The following is an 18,957-nucleotide window of genomic DNA, read 5'->3' on the forward strand; positions in this document are numbered from 1 at the left end:
AGACCTGACCACACACCTGGAAAGGCCTTGGGCAAACTGACAGAAATGATGAGAATGAAAATGAGTCAGTAAGGGCAATGGTCAACTGTCATGGCCTGACACAGGTGGCAGGAGAGGAAATCACAATTGGCATGGTGTTTTTAATATAGCATTTCTTCTTTTTTTTTTTTTTTGGTATGAAAATTCCTGGCAGTAGGTTCTCAGTAATATGTTCGGTGAGTCTGAATATAATTGCCACCAGTCTACTCTTTTTTTTTTTTTTGAAAGAAAGAGAAAGAGAAATGGGAGAGAGAGCAGGAGTCTTGCTCTATTGCCCAGGCTGGAATGCAATCTAAAAATAGGTATTAAAAACCTCTTTTATGCCGATAATTGTGCTTAACAGTGGAGAAAGGAAGGAATAGGGAAGAAAATCACAAACAGCCAACCAATATTTCTTTTTTTTTTTTTTTTTTTTTTTTTTTTTTTTTTTTTTGAGACGGAGTTTCGCTCTTGTTACCCAGGCTGGAGTGCAATGGCGCGATCTCGGCTCACCGCAACCTCCGCCTCCTGGGCTCAGGCAATTCTCCTGCCTCAGCCTCCTGAGTAGCTGGGATTACAGGCACACGCCACCATGCCCAGCTAATTTTTTTTTTGTATCTTTAGTAGAGACGGGGTTTCACCATGTTGACCTGGATGGTCTCGATCTCTTGACCTCGTGATCCACCCGCCTCGGCCTCCCAAAGTGCTAGGATTACAGGCTTGAGCCACCGCGCCCGGCTTAATATTTCATTTAAGTCTGTGAAATGCTATGCAAATGCTGAAGAGTGATTTACTTCCAACTATGGGGTCACTTTCAAACTAGGTGTAATATGATACTGAGAAAAATGTATGTTCTGTGGACCTGGGGTGAAGAATTCTATAAATATTCACTGAGTTTACTTGTTCCAGGTCTGAGTTCAAATCATAGATATCCCTGTTAATTTTCTATCTCGCTGATCTGTCGAATATTAACAATGTGGTGTCAAAGTCTCCCACTGTTATTGTGCGGGAGTCCAAGTCTCTTTATAAGTCATTAAGAACTCATCTTATGTATCTGGGTGTTCCTATATCGGGTGCATATATATTTGTGATCATTGACTCCTGTCGTTGCATTGATCCTTTTACCATTATGTAATGTCCTTCTTTGTTTCTTTTAGTCTTTATAACTATTAAAGTCTATTTTGTCAGAGACGAAAGTTACAACTCCTGTTTTCTTTCTTTCTTTTTTTTTTTTTTTTTTTTTTTTTTTGCTCTCCATCTGATTGGCAAGTCTTCCACCAACCCTTTGTTTTGAGTCTTTGTGTGTCCTTGCTTATGAGATGGATCTGGATACAGTGAACCGATGGGGGGCATTTAATCCATTTACATTTAGGATTAATACTGATATTTGTGAGTTTAATACTGTTGTTTAATGCTAGCTGGCTATTTTGCCCATTAGTTGATATAGATTCTTCATCATGGAGATACTCTTTACCTTTTGGTTGGTTTTTGGCATGACTGATACTGATTGTTCCTTTCTGTGTATAGTGCTTCTTTCAGAAGCTCTTGTAAAGCAGGCCTGGTGGTGATGAAATCTCTGAGTGCTTGCTTGTTTGCAAAAAATTTTATTTTTCCTTCATTTATGAAGCTTAATTTGGCTGAATATGAGATTCTGAGTTGAAACTTCTTTTGTCTGAGGATATTGAATATTGACCCCCACTCTCTTCTAGTTTGTAGGGTTTTAGCTGAGAGATCTGCTGTGAGTATGATAGGCTTCCCTTTATGGGTAACCCGACCTTTCTCTCTAGCTGCCCTTAGAATTTTCTTCTTCATTTCAACCCTGGTGAATCTAACCATTATGTGTCTTGGGGTTGATCTACTTGAGGAACATCTTTGTGGTGTTCTCTGTATTACCTGAAGTTGAGTATTTTCCTGCCTTACTAGGTTAGGACAGTTTTCCTGAATAATATCCTGAAGAATATTTTCCAGCTTGGATTCATTCTCTTCATGACATTCAGGTACACCCATCAAACGTAAATTAGGTCTTTTCACATAGTCCCAAATTTCTCGGAGACTTTGCTCATTCCTTTTTACTCTTCTCTAATCTTGTCTTCTCATTTCATTTCATTAAGTTGGTCTTCGACCTCTGATATCCTTTCTTCTGCTTGATCAATTCGACTGTTAAAAACTGTGCATACTTCGCGGAGTTCTCGTGTTGTATTCTTCAGTTCCATTAATTCACTTATATTCCTCTCTAGATTGTCTATTCTCATTAGGATTTCGTCAAACCTTTATTCAAGGTTCTCAGTTTCTTTACATTGGGCTAGAACGTGCTCTTTTAACTCACAGAAGTTTCTTATTATCCACCTTCTGAAGCCTAAATCTGTTAATGGAACACACTCGTTCTCCATCAGGCCTTGCTCCCTTGTTGATGAGGGACTGTGATCTCCTGTAGAGGGAGAGGCGTTCTGATTTTGGGTATTCTAAGCCTTTTTATGCTGTTTTCTTCCCATCATTGTAAATTTATCCACCTGTCATCTTTGTAATTACCGACTTTCAAATTAGGTCTCTGAGTGGACCTCCAACTTGTTGATTCCCAGCGCCGGAATCTGAGCAACCCGCTGCACCTGCCAAAACAGCGGCTTTAAGATTCGTGGTGCTTTTCTGCCTGGGAATCTTCGGTCTGGCTTCCTTCCTGAGTCCCTTTTTCAATCAGCTGAATAGGTGACTCTGCCTTCCCGGAGCTTCAAATGTTGACCAAAAGGGGACCCAGTCCCGTTTACTCTGTGCACCAAGAACCACCACGCTGGCCACGAGAGTCACGGTGGCGACCCGTGGGGCTCCTCCCCGGGAATCTCCTGGTCCGTGAGCAACAAAAATTCGTCTGAAAGTGTGGCGTCCTCTCGTTCTCTGCGCTTTCACTGGGAGCTACAATCCTGAACTGCTCGTGATCAGCCATCTTGGATCTCTCCTATAGTATATCTTTATAGCCCCTGCTTAAAAAAAGGTAAACTCTATATATAGAAGGAAAAGAAAAGAAAAAAATATGCCGAATTGTTGGAAGTGAATGTGTTGAGGTTGTCGTCCTTTTCTTGGCTTTATTTCTCCTGGTATTTTTAATGGTCTTTTTAAATTTTGACATCTATAAAAAATAAAAGTGCCCAAATGACTGGAAGGCTGAATCTTCTTTGCTGAGAGTTGAGCACCATCATCAGCAAGGCGTCCTGCTTGACACATAACTATTGATGATCATGCTTAATTTATTACTGTACTTCATTTTTTAAAGTTATTTTGCAGCCCCTGACCACTTGCAGTTTTCCCAGTTACATGGAATCATAAGTAGTTTTGGTAACCAATTTGAGGCATAAAAACCTGGGATGCATTTTAGTCCAGAGATCTCAAGGAATTAATTGTGATTGTCTTCTTGTTTTGCAGATGGAAAAACTGAGAAACAGAGAGGGCTAGTGATCTCTCGGACACTTGGTCAGTAGGTAAGTAATGACACTAAAAGTGAACCAAAAACAAGATATGCTTCTAGTCTGAAAACATAACCGCTGCCAGACCCATTGTCCCAGGCTCGTGACTTTTCTATGTTGTACAATTCATGTCATTATGGAACAAGTCAGTAAATAAGTCGAGTCGGTTTGAGGCGTTTGAGAATTACTTGCACCTGTGGCTTCTGTTTGTTCTCAGTGTGGAGTTGGCATGTTTACAGGTGAGTCTGTGAAGCCCTTTTAGGCCATACCTGGCCAACATTGGGTCTTTCTCTGGGAAGAGTGGGGCTCACTGAAAACTGGCCCATGCTGCAGTTGTTGTGACACTCACTCTCGCTTCAGCGGACCAAGCTGCTTGGTACATCTAAAACAGAGAGCTCTGGATTAGTGTGGTCAAGAGTTCTGGGCCCAGAGCCTGCAATGACCTGCTCTGTGACCTTAGGCAAGCCACTTAATGCATGAATTCATTCATTCTGCTTACCTTCTTTCACACTGTTTTCCTCCAGGGTATTCAGTGCCAGCCTCAGTGCTGGCCACAGGGAGCAAGATAAATACAGGATAGGCTTTGCCCTTGAGGAGTTCACAACCCAGTCAGAGAGTTCCTCCATGTTCCCATTATCGTCTCATTATGAGAATTTCTAGCATTTGCTTTAGGGTATACAGTTTGAAGGGTACTTTGTGGTCTTTCCCACAACTCTATAAGGTAGAAGGAAGTTGTTTCTGGCATTTAGCAAAGGAGAAAACAATGGCCGAAAGAGTGGGCCAAAGCCATGCTGTGAGTAAGAGTCGGAGATAGGCTTGAAACCCAGATTTACTAATTCCAAAACATTTGTTTCTAATGATAGCAGACTGTTCCATCTGGTAGTTGTAGCATCTGAGTGGTCGTTGTTGCATTCTACCCATTGGCAGTGAGTATGATGCTGGGGAGATCAGCACCCCTCTGGTGGGTGGTGGGATAATTTTCTGCAAGAGATTCCTTTCTGCATCTAGCTGATTGTTCCAGAAAGCAGTGTTTTCTCCGCCTGAGAGTGAAGGCAGCTGTGAGCTCACAGTAAACGGAGAACCAGGGGAAACCTGCTCTGGGCCCAGGGCTGAGGCTATCAAGTGGCTGGGATTTAGCATATCAGAGAGAATCCACCATGGGTAGAGGAGTGACCCAGCCCCACTCAGTCCCTTCTTGTGCAGTGACCTTGCTGTAAGACTGTGGCTTTTTTACCAAAGCTTAACGATCCTGGACGCTAAAGCAAGCATGGTTGCTTCTGCTTTTGCTGAGCTGTCTTGCCTCGGGCAAGACACAGAGGATGCTGGGGATTTGAGGCTATGCTGTTTGTTTACGTGGATGACAACTCCTTGAGGATGAAGCTCTAGGGTTCCCTCAAAGTCTGGAATTTCAAAAGATACATAAATGACCTCAGGGATCTGGCTCTTTTGTCTTACAATATATGTGTATGTTGTGAATTGTGACCATTGTTGATGTAGATCAGGCGTCCCCAAACTTTTTACACAGGGGGCCAGTTCACTGTCCCTCAGACCGTTGGAGGGCCGCCACATACTGTGCTCCTCTCACTGACCACCAGTGAAAGAGGTGCCCCTTCCTGAAGTGCAGCGTGGAGCCAGATAAATGTCCTCAGGGGGCTGCATGTGGCCCGCGGGCCGTAGTTTGGGGACGCCTGATGTAGATGCACCTAGACTGTTGTCATGTACATGATGTGCAGGTTTTGTGGGAATGCGACCATGCATGTGTGCGGTATGGGATTTCGGGGGAGTGTGCATGCGTGTTTAATCCCTAGGAGACAATTCTTATTTTTAAAAAAAGACTTACGGGTATAATTTTTCAACAAGACCTAGAAATGGGCTTTTAATAAGCCTCATTAAACTCTTTGATTACTAGGGGAGACCAACCATTCTTTCATCTTCGCTCAGATCACAACTCTCCCTTGCTCTCTTATTTGGGGTCAGACAAAAATGCCTGCTATTCGTATTGGTCTCTCCAAAGCCCTTTCCCCCATCTGCCCTCTGCAGCTCCCACTCCCACCCCAGTGCTTGTCTGACCTCTCTGCTTGAACCTCAGCACAGACAGCACTGGTGTCTGGACTGGCAGATGATAGCTGCAGGTGCTTCTGGAACCTGAGCGTCCCGGGTCTCAAGTTGTCGCAGCAGGACACTTAGGGTCTTTGTTTAGGAAGCACTCTGAGCTGGGAGAGCTGGGGGCTCCTTCCTTTCCCGGAGGGTCACTTACTACTGCAGACTCTCAGCAGAACTGTGTGTGTACAAGCCTTTCCTTTACAGGTTGAGTTTCCCCTTGTCTGACATGGGAGGAGGTGAAGCTCTGTTGAAAGGCAGGTTTTGCCCTGGACTGCAAGCAGTCTGCCAGGTCTCCTGAGGAGAGCTGGTTCCCAGAGTGATTATCTTTCCTGAGCCAAGAACCAGGTGCAAAGTGGCAGGAAGCGAGGTAGACTTAACAACAGGCTTATCAAGCCCTGCTACAAGAATGTCCATTCGTGTCAACAGGACTGGGTGTGTGCGGTTTTGTTCCTCTCTGGGCACTGTCTCAGTTCTGGGGCTGGTGTGTTCTGAGCAGAAGTACCTCTGCTCCTTCTCAGAGGTCATAGACTCCCTGGGGTATGAGCTTCTGTCTGTGTCATCCTTGGGCATTCCACGGTAGCAGCAAGGGGCCAAGTGTGCAGAGGGCCAGCCAGTGTTTGCAGTGTGCATAGAAGATGCTGGCTCCAGGCAGCAATCGCCCACCTGGAGTACCTGTCCTTTGTGTATTGGAACATGCCTGCATTTAAGTGCTGACTTAGCTTCTTTTTGTTTGTTCGTTTTTGTTTTTGAGACAGAGTTTTCACTGTTGTCACCCAGGCTGGAGGGCAGTGGTACGATCTTGGCTCACTGTAACCTCCACCTCCCGGGTTCAAGCGATTCTCCTGCCTCAGCCTCCAGAGAAGCTGGGATTACCGGCACCTGCCACCATGCTCAGCTACTTTTTGTAGAGGTGGGGTTTCACCATGTTGGCCAGGATGGTCTTGAACTCCTGACCTCAGATGATCTGCCCACCTCAGCCTCCCAAAATGCTAGGATTATAGGTGTGAGCCACTGTACCCGGTCCCTGATTTAGCTTCCTAGTGAACCAGCCCACTTACCTTCTCTGTGAGATTGCAGTGAACCAATGTGTTAAGGGTGTGTCCTGCATAAGCCTATTTATTCAAGGGCTAGTGGGGGCTAAAAACCAGCCTGCATTCCCCCTGCCAAGCCATGTGTCCCAGAGGGGCTACGCCTGCCCAGAAGAAGAGACCTCTTTTTCAAACTCATACAAAGTCGGTGATGGGGCTGGTAGTAGCCTTGTCTCTTTCAGCCTCAGTATCTTCATCTTTTGTGTAAACAGGCTGTGGGGATGATTTGTGATGATCCTTGAAGTATAACTGACACACAGAGACTGATAAATCATAGTGGTCATTAGTAGTTGTCATTGTAGCAGCAGCAGTAGTAATGGTGTCAGTAATGATGATGCCTTATTTTTGTAGTGCTTTATGTTTCTCAAGGTTCTTTTGTATTTGATTACTTCATTAGCATACATTAAAGGCAAGACTAGGATTGCTCTCTCTGGGATAAAGAGAAATATGATGTGAATTGCCTACTGTCAGCCCCTGAAGGGCTGACCCAGAGCCAGCATAAGCCATCCTGGCAATGCTGTGAGGTTGGGATATGCAAAACTGGGGATACCTGGGAGACCCCAGAGCATCCACATTCTCCTAGAGCATGAACTTCTTTCTGCCTACACTCCCATGCCCATTATCTACCTTGGTTCTGAAGAGCCTGCCCTATTTAGAATATTCTGCCTGGTTTTTCTTAGAAACCCCATTGGCGTGCCAGCCTCTGGTCCCTGTGTCTGCAGTCGTTGGCTCAGAATGGGGTCCAAACCAGGTAAGCCACTGAGCATCACAGTCCTGCCTCACAGCGTAGGTGGACATGTTACCTGGGTCTTCAAAGCCACCCAGGCAGACTCTCTAGGGGTGGGAACAATAGCCATCTCGCATGCATTTTCCAAACACCCCTTAGTCACCGCACTTCAGCTCCTCTAGCCAACAGACATTTATGAAGCATATACCATATACAAGACACTCTGGTGACATATACACTCTTGTATATGAAGCATATACCATATACAAGACACTCTGGTGACATCTTACACATATTTTTTTCTAACTTCTTTTTCTTTTTTAGAGATAGTGTTTTCCTCTGTCATCCAGGCTGGGGTGCAGTTGTGCGATCACAGCTCACTGCAGCCTCAAACATCTGAGCTCAAGTGATCTTCCTGCCTCAGCCTCCCAAGTAGCTAGGACCACAGGCACATGCCCGGCTAATTCTTTCATTTTTAATACAGATGGGGTTTCACTATGATGCCAAGTATGAGCCACCAAGCCCATCCTCTTTTTTCTAACTTCTGTACCTATTTGCAAGATGAAATAACTAAGTTTCAAAGAAGTTAGTTAACATGCCCAAGATTTCATAATTATTCAGTGGTAATGCCGGGATTTGAACTCATGTATTTGGACTAGAAAGCTTATGCACTTGACTTACATAAAGCATGTAGCACACAGGGGCTAGCGAAAAAATTTGTTGTCACCCATTCGTGATAGTGTTTTCAAAATGATTATTCATAAAGTACTTATCATCCTGTGTCCTAACTGCTAGTTCTCCTGTGGTCCTTTCCCGTCGAACTGTGAGGCTTCCGAGGGCAGAAACTGGGAGTCCCAGCCCTTAACAGAGTACACAGTTTACAGCAACTGATTTACGAATGAATGATTAACAATATTGACAATGGCTAAATGGCTATTTGTTAGGCATAGTGTTAAGTGCCTTATATTTATTATTTTGTTTAATTCTCAAATTAACCCTGTAAGACAGATACTATTATTAAAACCATTTTCACACTAAAGAAAAGACCTTAAAGAGTTTTCAATAACTTTCCCAGATCTCATTCCCAAGTGGCCGACCTGGGAATGGGACCCAGGTTGACTGACATGAAAGCTTGGTGCTTAATGTCTCACCTAGATGTACTGGCCTCCTGCAGGGGTACCTGCATGTGTCATAGCCACATCTGATGTCTATGTTTCTTTCAGAGAATTCTTGGGAAGCTGTCACTCAAATCCAGTGCCTTTGAATCCAGGGCTATGCAAAGTTTCCATTTAGAAGGGGTGCAGCTGTTGAAGGCTGGGAAGCTTTTTACAGGACTCTGTGTAAAAGACAACATCAAGAGCCGCTAATAGCATTAGCAAGAAAAGAGTGACTTCTGGGGAACACATCTAATTTGTTAGACACAAGTGGGGGCAAAATCAGCCTCAAGAGGCACAATCTTGTTAGCTCCTTGGAGAACAGTGGGGGAAATGTTTCAGTGGCATTTACTGGGGGGTATTTCTTGAGTTTGGCAAGTCCGCTACAGAAGACTCATTGATGGTCGAGGACAGGAGAAAGGGAAGGTCTCGGTGCATTTCTCTCAAGGGAGGGCCTTTGCTTCTAGTGCCTTCCCCCAAGACCTCATCGATCAATGACTTGTTTCATCATGTGGAGCTTCATCTTATGCAAGCTGAAGAAACGGTATGCCGGCTTCACTGCTGCAAGATAATTGACCTCTTGTGACTTCATCCAGAAGGTAGCAGGAACATGTGCTCTTAGTGAAAGTTCAGCAGCAGGGAGGCACATTGGCGCTGGGAAAGAGAGGGGCTTGGAGTGGCTCTGGGGACAACCTGGGCAGGACTAGGCTTCTGATCCCGGACTCCTGCCAGCACCAGGGCTCAAGTGGCATGAATCCAGGCTATGGTTTCAGTCCTAGGACTGCAGTGAGAAGTGCTGGTGCCTTCGTCTATAAAAGCTAGAACAGGAACAAGTGCTTTGAACACTTCTTGGCAAAGGGAGAGGTATGCTGATTAACAACACGATGACCTATCAGAGCCTTCGTGGACTTGTCTTTGAGTGGAACCAGGACTTTGCCCTTTGGAGGCTGGCCCTGTACACTGGAGTGACGATACTGGGACTGGAAGCTGGACACTGAAGGCTCTTACTTCCCTCCACCCTCCAGCAATGGTTTTTAAATCATACTCTGCAGGGCCCTGAGAGTTTAATGAAATCCTCTCCAGGTCTTCTATAGGAGATAGGCAGATGATTTTCTACTGATTCCTGGGCCTCCACCGTGCAGATCCTCTTCTCCCTGTCTGCAGGATGGGTTCCTTGTTGCCAGTGTGGATATTTGGCTAGCACACACCCCCATGGCCATGCTGTTTGATTGCAGCTGATGTCTATTCTCATTGGCAGCGTGTCAATACCACATCAGGTATTAAATGTTTTGGCCAGGCACGGTAGTTCATGCCTGTAATTCCAGCACTTTGGGAAGCCTAGGTGGGTGGATCACCTGAAGTCAGGAGTTTGAGACCAGCCTGGCCAACATGGTGAAACCCTGTCTCTATTAAAAATATAAAAATTAGCCAGGCATGGTGGTGGACACCTGTAATTCCAGCTACTCGGGAGGCTGAGGCAGGAGAATAGCTTGCACACGAGGCAGAGGTTGCAGTCAGCTGCGATCACACTACTACGCTCCAGCCTAGGTGACAGAGTAAGACTTGGTCTCAAAAAAAAAAAAAAGTTTTGAATTTTACTCTTGTTTGCAAACCTTCTTTGAACAGAGGAAAACAGTGCTGTCCTATGCCAGCTGCATCCTAACTTAGGGACATCACTCCAGTGACCAACCTTCAAGCCAGTGCTTCACAGAACTCAAGCGGTTTTGTTGTCTTTGAGAAGGGTTTTATGTGCTTCCCCATCCATCTGAGAGTCACAGAGTCACCTGGGTGTCACCAGTCCACAGGGTCATGTGGGGTTTGGCTATTTGTTTACCACCCACATGCCCCCCCCCATCCCTGCCACCCCACCCAGTGCCACTGCAGCAAAAACTCTAGTTTTCTTGCAGTGGCCGACCTGAAAGCTGGAGTTTGTCTCTCCCATCCCAGCCCCCGGCATGTCTCTTTAGCAGGCTTCATTGCCGCCCATGGACATGGCTCCCAGATTCACTCAGCTGTGCCTTTACAAACAAACAGCTCTAAATGAGCAGGATGTGCCAGCTTTTCTGGGAGAATTCTTTATGAGTTCCTACTATGTGCTTTGCATTCATTCTCTCATTTAAATGTCACAACTTTCCCTGTCCGCTGCCATTCCAGTTGTACAGATGAGGGAACACAGAATAAGCAGCTTTCTGAATCATGAGTTTCCCATCAATAAATTGGTCCAAACAGGAACAAGACAGTCATATGTCATGACGGTATCAGGGATTCTAGCACTGGACTGTTAGATCATCTTCGGGATTACAAGATGCTAATCAGCTCTTGTTCCAGGATCTGGTCACCACAGGCATCCCCGGGTACTGCAGTGGTGCAAAGCGGGGGATGGTGAGGGGAGTTCCTGGGCCACGTCCATGTTTTCTAGAAATCATGCACTGATTTCTAGGAAAGCAGCAGAGGCCAGCTGGACACTTTCTGCCTGTGACTGGATTGATTGGAAGTCAGAAAACGCAGATTCTAGTCTAGGTTCTGCAATAAGTCTGCTATGTGACTTGGGAAATCATTTGGCCTTTCTGTTCCTTTTGCTCAAAAGAAATAATGATAACCCTAAAGAGTTGCTGTGTTTATAAAATATTACATACACATAAATTGAAAGCATTATGCCAATGAGAGTTATTAGCACATATTGTTCATCCTCCTACTGATACCTTTTTATCTATAATGATTCCAAAAAGTGAGTCATGGATTAAAGCTTCTAGATTTGGAGGCTGGAAGGAGAATTGACTGAGAATGAGAGGAATAGAGCCAACCCATCATTTATAGATTAGAGAACCTCCAAGCCTAAAGTAGAAACTGCCAGGAGCAGTGGCTCATGCATGCAATCGCAACCCTTTGGGAGGCTGAGGTAGGCGCTTCACCTGAGGTCAGCAGTTAAAGACCGCCTGGCCAATATGGCGAAATGCCATCTCTACTGAAAGAAGTAGAAACTTACCTCTAACCTAGGCAAAGGAGAAGAAAGAATCAATAATTTATGTTTGAATTTCCTTGCCACCAAGAAAAAAAGAGAAAGCTAATGGATTACAAGTTATTCCCCTTGGTTAACGTTGAGTCTTTCTTTGTTAAGAAGTCAGTAAACACAGATAACAAGCTATTAGCTAAGCAGAAAGAGGTATCGTTTGTGCAGGAGTAACAAATACATGATGTATTAGGTTGAATTCCCCAGAACCAGACTCCAGGACAAAGATTTGCACGCAGAAAGTTTATTGGAGCATGCCCTTAGGATCAGCACCTGTAAGGGAGTGAGGGAAGTAACTTATTTTCCCCTTACCCTAGTAAAAGCAGTTTTCCCTGTGGTTCATTTTTGTCTCTTTTTTATTGACCACACACTCTCTTGTCATTTCACCCATTCTTATTTCAACCAGCATCCCACCGTAGACACCTCTCCTTCCCTTAGTTTTATATTATCAATCACTCGCTTAATCTGTCCACCTGCTTAGCCTCTCTAGCCTTCATAAAAACAGCCGATTACATTCACATCAGCCAGCAAAGAAGCTGATGCTTGGCTCTCTTAAGAAGAGCTTAGAAGGTGTGACATCTTGTAAGAGACAGAGCTGGGTTTTGTCATGGGTCTGACGATAAGCTGGGATTTATCGTAGGTCTGTTGGCTCCCAAAGCCTGTCTTCTTTCCTCCATACCTTTGAGATATTTGTAGGCATGACCTCTTCCTGACTCCAGGTTCCCTTCACTGAGCTTTGTCAGAGTTCTCTGTGGAATCAGCTGAGAAATCTACATACTTTGATGTCAGTCCCTGAGGTCATTGTGAATCACTGCAGAATGATAGGGCTTACTTCACCTCAGTGGGTGAGTTGGGGACCTTTCTGCTTTCCCTGAACAGAGAGGTTATAGAGTGCTGGGCACAGCCTGGCTTTTGAGCCTAATAGCTTACCATTTCATTTAATTCTGAAGATGTTCGAGTGGTAAGGAGCCTTTGGGATCACAAACCCACTGTCAGGGTCAAGGGGTTGGGGATGAAACTGAAGCCAAATAATGGGCTGATTATGGCTCTTGATAAATGAGAACTGTGGTCAGTCCAGCTGGCCAAGCACAGAAAGCCTAGCAGCCTTACAGGGGGACCCACCTGGGCTTCTGTGCTAAATGCCTATGCCTATATCTGCCATCCTTCTCCTTCAAGGAAGAGGTATTTGGTAAAGAGAGGTATTTTGCTTCTAGCTGAGGGCCAGTTCCATCAAAACCAAAGATCAATTAGGCAGTTGGAGGACCCGCTGAGGCCCCTATTCTGTGCCAGATATCCAGCTAAGTATCCCACTTCTTTACCTTAAGGTGTGGGCTGATTTTTTTTTTTTTTTTTTAGGGTCGCTTAAATAGCAGACATGGGCCCCACAGCTTCCTGATGCAGTGTGACTTCTGAGCTCTGACAGCTTGTTGATTCTGCCCTCTGCCTTTGAGACAGTGTCTCTGCATAGGGAGGAATCTGGAATCCTCATGACGAGTGAAAAGAGGGGCTGATTTGAGTCCCGTCACTTGACCTTTCTGGTCCTCAGTGCTGCTTCAGCGTCAGTGCTGAAAATGGCTGTTACAATGCCTCAAGCATCCTGCTTGTTGGGGAAGCAGGAGTACAATACAGGTGCCCTAAAAATGACGCGTGTTTTCCTTCCTTACCCCCAGCTCGTGACTTAGTGAGCTCTCTGGAGAGGTGTTTACTAGAGATTCATGATCTACAGAACATGGCCGTTTCCTCAAGGAGTGCATTCAATCTTTGTTGGATGACCCAGGGCTGGATGGGTCCTGGGTTGTCATCTGGCATGCTTTCTCACTGGACCCTAATGGGACCAGGCTCTATACCCAATACTTTTTACCAGCCATGACTTGGAGAAGATGCCTCCTCATTTTCTGGTACTCCACCTATTCCATCTTCCTTCCTAGTGGCATGTAACCAAGAATGTTCAGAAGAGGTCATCAGGGCAGAGTGAAAGGCATCCTGCCCCATGTGCTGGCTTTATAAAACCAGACCACTCTCATAACCTCTCCAAGATGTAGTCTGCTCATTTATGAAGTAGGCCAATACTACTGTCCTTGGTGGCATTCTCCAAGAATTGCATGCGATAATACACATGAAAGCACACTTTGCCACAAATATATGCCAACATAAGGGTTTGTGGTTACAAATTCTATCTCCTGTGAGTTTTCATTTCTTGGTCTGGCCCCTTCACCAGTAGCTCCCAACACAAGTTCCTGAATGTATTTGGTCTATGCAGATAGCTTATCCAACATGCTATTTGTGGCTATCGAGTTTCCTGATAAACTTTTAAAAGTTTACTTATGTGTTTGTTTTCCTCTCTAAATTCCAAGATGTTTAAGAATAAGGTCCAATGTTAATTCATGTATTTCCCAAGTATGTAATAGATGCTCCCTGTTTGAGGAAATAAATGAAGTTGAAAGAAAATTAGAACTGTGGTTACCTTCTTCATATCTGCTTATGTAATCCTCACAGCAGTCCTATAAAGTTGTTGTTATTTCTTCTTCTTTTTTTTTTTTTTTTGGTTTTTTTGTTTTTTGAGATAGAATTTCGCTCTTGTTCAGACTGGAGTGCAATGGCACAACCCTGGCTCACTACAACCTCCCCCTCCTGGGTTGAATCTATTATCCTGCCTCAGCCTCCAGAGCAGCTGGGATTACAGGTGCCCACCACCACACCCAGCTAAATTTTCTTAAATATTTTTAGTAGAGACCGGTTCCACCATGTTGGCCAGGCTAGTCTCAAATTACTGACCTCAGGTGATCCACCTGCCTCGGCCTCCCAAAGTGCTGGGATTATAGGCATGAGCCACTGCACCTGGCCTATCTCCACTTCTAGAAGACAAAAATTGAGGCCAAAGGTGAAGCAACGTACTCACAATACATAGTAACTAGTAGAGTGAGGGATGATGGCCTTAGACTCCTGGACTCCAAAGCTGGTGCTCACCTTCTGTATTTCATTTCCTCTTGCTCCCCTTCCCTTTTTTTCACATTATTATTGTGCAAACAACATTGAAACAATAATAAAAGAAAACAGAAATACAGTCGCCTTTCATAGCAACACTTCTAGCAAGTCAGCTGTTTCCATTTTTTCTCCGCATTCCCTATAGCCTCTGTCTTGCATATGTTTTCTGTAACAGCATTATTGAGATATAATTCACATGCTATAAAATTTACCCTTTTAAAGTGACAATTCAGTGTTTTTCTAGTCTATTCACAAAGTTGTGCAACCGTCACCACTATCTAACTTTAGAACATTTCATCACTCCTAAAGGAAACCTCGTACTCATTAGCAGTCATTCCCCATACCCTACTTCCCCCAGCCCTTGGCAACCACTCCACTAATCTACTTTCTCCCTCTTTATGGACTTGCCTGCTCTGAACATTTTTTATAAATAGAATCATACAAGATGTTGCCTTTGGTTTTTTCACTTAGCATAATGTTTTCAAGGTTTATCCATGTTTCAGCATGAATCAATACTTGTTCCTGATACACCCACACCCATACCCACCCCCACACACGCATATGCCACGTTTTGTTTATCCATGTATCAGTTGGTGGGCATCAGGGTTATTTCCATTTTTAACTGTTATGAATAACGATGCTATGAACGTTCATGGACAAGTTTTTGTGTGGACATGAATTTCAGTTCCTTGGGGTATATACCCAGCAGTGAGATTGCTAGGTCATATGGTAACTCTGTGATTAATATTGTTGGCAACTGCCAACCTATTTCACAATACCACCAGCAATGTATGACATTTCCAATTTCTTTTTACATCATTTTCAATACTTTTTATGTGACTTTTTTTGTATTTCTTTTTGTATTTCTTTGTGGGTTTGAAGTGGTATCTCACTGGCTTTGACTTAGATTTCCCTGATGATGAATGATACTCATTTTCTTATGGGCATCTTTTTCTCATTGGCTTTGGAGAAATATTTATTCAAGTCCTTTGCCTATTTTTAATTTGGGTTTTATGTTGCTTATTGTTGAGTTACAAGAAGTCTTCTTATATTCTGGATACAATTCTCTGATACATAATTTGCTATTTTTTCTCTCTCATTCTGTAAGTTGTCTTTTTACTCTCTTGATACTGTTCTTTGAAGCACAAAACCTTTTCATTTTGAAAGAGTCCAGTGTATCTATATTTTTTCTTTTGTCACGTGCTTTTGGTGTCACATCTATGAAACCATTGCTTAATCCAAAGTCATGAAGATTTATTCCTATGTTTTCTATTAAGTTTTATATTTTTAGATCTACATGTGGATCTAGGATCTATTTTGAGTTAACCTTTGTATCTTGTGTGAAGTCTGGAGCAAACGTCATTCTTTTGCATGTGGATATTCAGTTATGTTGGCATCATTTACGGAAAAGTCTTTCCTTATTGAATTGTCTTGGTACTCTTGTCAAAAATCAAATGACTATAAATGTGAGGGTTTATTTCAAGACTCTAAATTTGATTCCATTGATCTATATATGTACTCATATACCAGCACCATACTCTTGATTACTGTAGCTTCATAGTAAATTTTGACATTGACATGTGGGGTTCCTCCGACTTTGTTCTTCTTTTTAAAGATTATGCCAGTATTCTGCGTCCCTTGTATTCCCATATGAATTTCAAGATCCACTTGTAAATTTCTACCAAAAAAAAATCAGCTTGGATTTTGGTAAGGAATACATTAAATCTGTAAATAAATTTGGGGATTATTTTTATCTAAACAATATTAAATCTCCCAATTCACGAACATGGGATATCTTCCTATTTATTCAAGGCTGCTTCAATTTATTTCCAGGATGTTTTATGATATTTAGTATACAAGTCTTTTACTTCTTTTGGTTAATTTGTTCTGAAATACTTTATTCTTTTTGATGCTATTATAAATGGAATTGTTATCTTGATTGCATTTTTTGATTGTCCATTGCTGTGTATAGAAATAAAATGATTGTACAGTGATCTTGTATTCTTCAAACTTGCCAAACTTGTTTATTCTAATAGTTCTTTTGTGGATTCCCTAGGATCTTCTTTCTATAAATAATATCTTGTCATTGGCGAGTAGAGAGAGTTTTGTTTCTTCATTTCTCCAACTTTCAGTCTTTGCCATGAAGTACATTGTTAGTTGTGAGTTTTTGTAGATGGCCTTTATCAAGTTGAGTATTTCTTCTATTTAGTTTGTGAGTTTTTTGTCATGAAAAGATGTTAGATTTTGTGAAATGCTTTTTCTGTGTCTAATGACATAACCATGTGGTTTTTGTCTTTTATGGTCTTTAATGTATATTACACTGATTGGTTTTTGTATGTTAAACCAACCTTGAATTCCTTGTTAAATCCCACTTGGTCGTGGTGTATAGTTCTTTTTATATGTTGTTGGATTCATTTCAATGCTATCTTCTTGAAGATTTTTTTTATTTTTATAAATTTATGGGAGATATTCATTTGGCGTGTGTGTGCGTGTGTGTGTGTGTGTGTGTGTGATGTCTTTGATTTTCTTTTAATCAGAATAATGCTCGTCTCATAGAAGGAGTTGGGAAGGGTTCCCTCCTTTTTCATTTCTTGTAAGAATTTATAAAGAATTTGTGTTAATCTTGCCTATATTTTGGAAAACTTTAAAAGGTGGTGATGAGAACAAGACTTATGACAGCTTACAGTTACGCCTTATCATATGCTTGTGTCAGAAAACAAACAAACAAAAACCTACAAATGCCAGGAACAACACTGCACTGAAGCCTGAACATTTCCTTATGGGCAGGGCAGTGAGTCTCTGGTCCTTATGCCAGACAAGGTACTTAATACTGGGGACCCAGCCTGGGACAGAATGCTACAATTCTTACCTGGTATTTTTTTTTTTTCATTTTCAAATATTTCCACACAAATGCCATTGAAGCAAAACTTTCTCCTTCATAACAGATAAGAGATTGGCTTCTGAACCACATGCTGAACGAAACCAATGCTTACACCATTATCTCCCTTAGAATCCACCCTGTCTTCCTAGAAAATCAAAATATCCACAAGTATTAATAGCTTGGCATTCAGGTTAACAAAAGAATCGAGTGTTTGTTTTTGTTGTTTTTTTAACATGTAAAAATGAGGAAAGAATGTTACTGGCTGAAATTGGTTAGAACAGAGAAGCAAGAGTATGCAATTGCACCCTGAAAGCCAGAAGTTCCTCTGCAATAAAGATAATGACATCAGTACCTGAATGTTTCTAAAAGAGTTTTGAATTGTGGCCTTTCATTTATTCAACAGTCACTTCATTAATTCATTCAGTAATGATATATTAAGCTCCTTTCCTGTGCCAGGCACTGTACTGGAGTATCTGGTCACACAGAAAGGAACCCATCTGCATCCCTGCTCCTAAGGGCCACCAAGTCTGATGGAGGATATTGGACTCTATACAAACAGTTATTCCCAAGTATGATCAAGACTATAACATAGGCGTAAAGGGGGCCGCAGAAATGTTGAGAGAGGAAAGATCATGGACAGACAATGTCAGAGAAAATGTGATTCACACAGAATCTTGAAAGATGTAGGAATCTGCCTAGTGGGACTGTGGGGCAGGGCCTTCCAGACCCAAGCAGAACCCACAGTTCAGTGAGAACAGAGTCTATCTGCATATTCGGAGGTATACACAAGGGCTCTAAGGCACAGTGCTGAATGCAAGAGACCCCAGAAGGCAAATTTTAAAGGACCTGAATGCTTTGTGAAGGAGTCTGGATTTTATCCTGGGACATTTAAGGTTTTTTTGTTGTTGTTGTTATCTCTGATACTGTCTTTTATTGTTGCTTCCTGAATTCCCAGTTGACTCTTTCTTAAGTTTCTTTTTCTGAGCTAAACTCTACATCCATTAATGCATGTCACCACCTTTTTACTATCCTTTAGCATTTTAATCATAGTTGGTTTTTTTTCATTGCATTTTGGGTTTGGGGTACATGTGAAGAAGCAAGATTCTTGCATAGGTACACACATAGCAGTGTGATTTGCTGCCTTCCTCCCCATCACCTGTATCTGGCATTTCTCCCCATGCTGTCTCTCCCCAACTCCCCACCCCTCACTGTCCCTCCCCAATTTCCCCCCAACAGACTGCAGTGTGTGTTGCTCCCATCCCTGTGTCCATGTGTTCTTATTGTTCAACACCCGCCTGTGAGTGAGAACATGCAGTGTTTGATTTTCTGTTCTTGGGTCAGTTTGCTGAGAATGATGGTTTCCAGGTTCATCCATGTCCCTACAAAGGACACAGACTCATCATTTTTATGGCTGCATAGTATTCCATGGTATATATGTGCCACATTTTCCCTGTCCAGTCTATCATCGATGGGCATTGGGGTTGGTTCCAGGTCTTCGCTATTGTAAACTGTGCTGCAATTAACATTCGTGTGCAT

General features: G+C 43.0%; 1 protein-coding gene across 5 annotated transcripts in view; it reads left to right on the forward strand.

The window, feature by feature from the left end:
• The window catches only part of TENM4 (teneurin transmembrane protein 4), a 3,045,593-nt gene that overhangs the window by 2,360,122 nt on the left and 666,514 nt on the right, over nucleotides 1–18,957 (forward strand). For all 5 annotated transcript variants that reach the window (XM_074400388.1, XM_074400391.1, XM_074400392.1 and 2 more), the window contains one exon: nucleotides 3,433–3,488. The gene's annotated coding sequence lies outside the window, so the exon portion shown is untranslated. The remainder of the gene's footprint in view (nucleotides 1–3,432; nucleotides 3,489–18,957) is intronic.

The sequence above is a fragment of the Saimiri boliviensis genome, chromosome 6, assembly GCF_048565385.1.
Source record: "Saimiri boliviensis isolate mSaiBol1 chromosome 6, mSaiBol1.pri, whole genome shotgun sequence".
NCBI lineage: Eukaryota > Metazoa > Chordata > Mammalia > Primates > Cebidae > Saimiri > Saimiri boliviensis.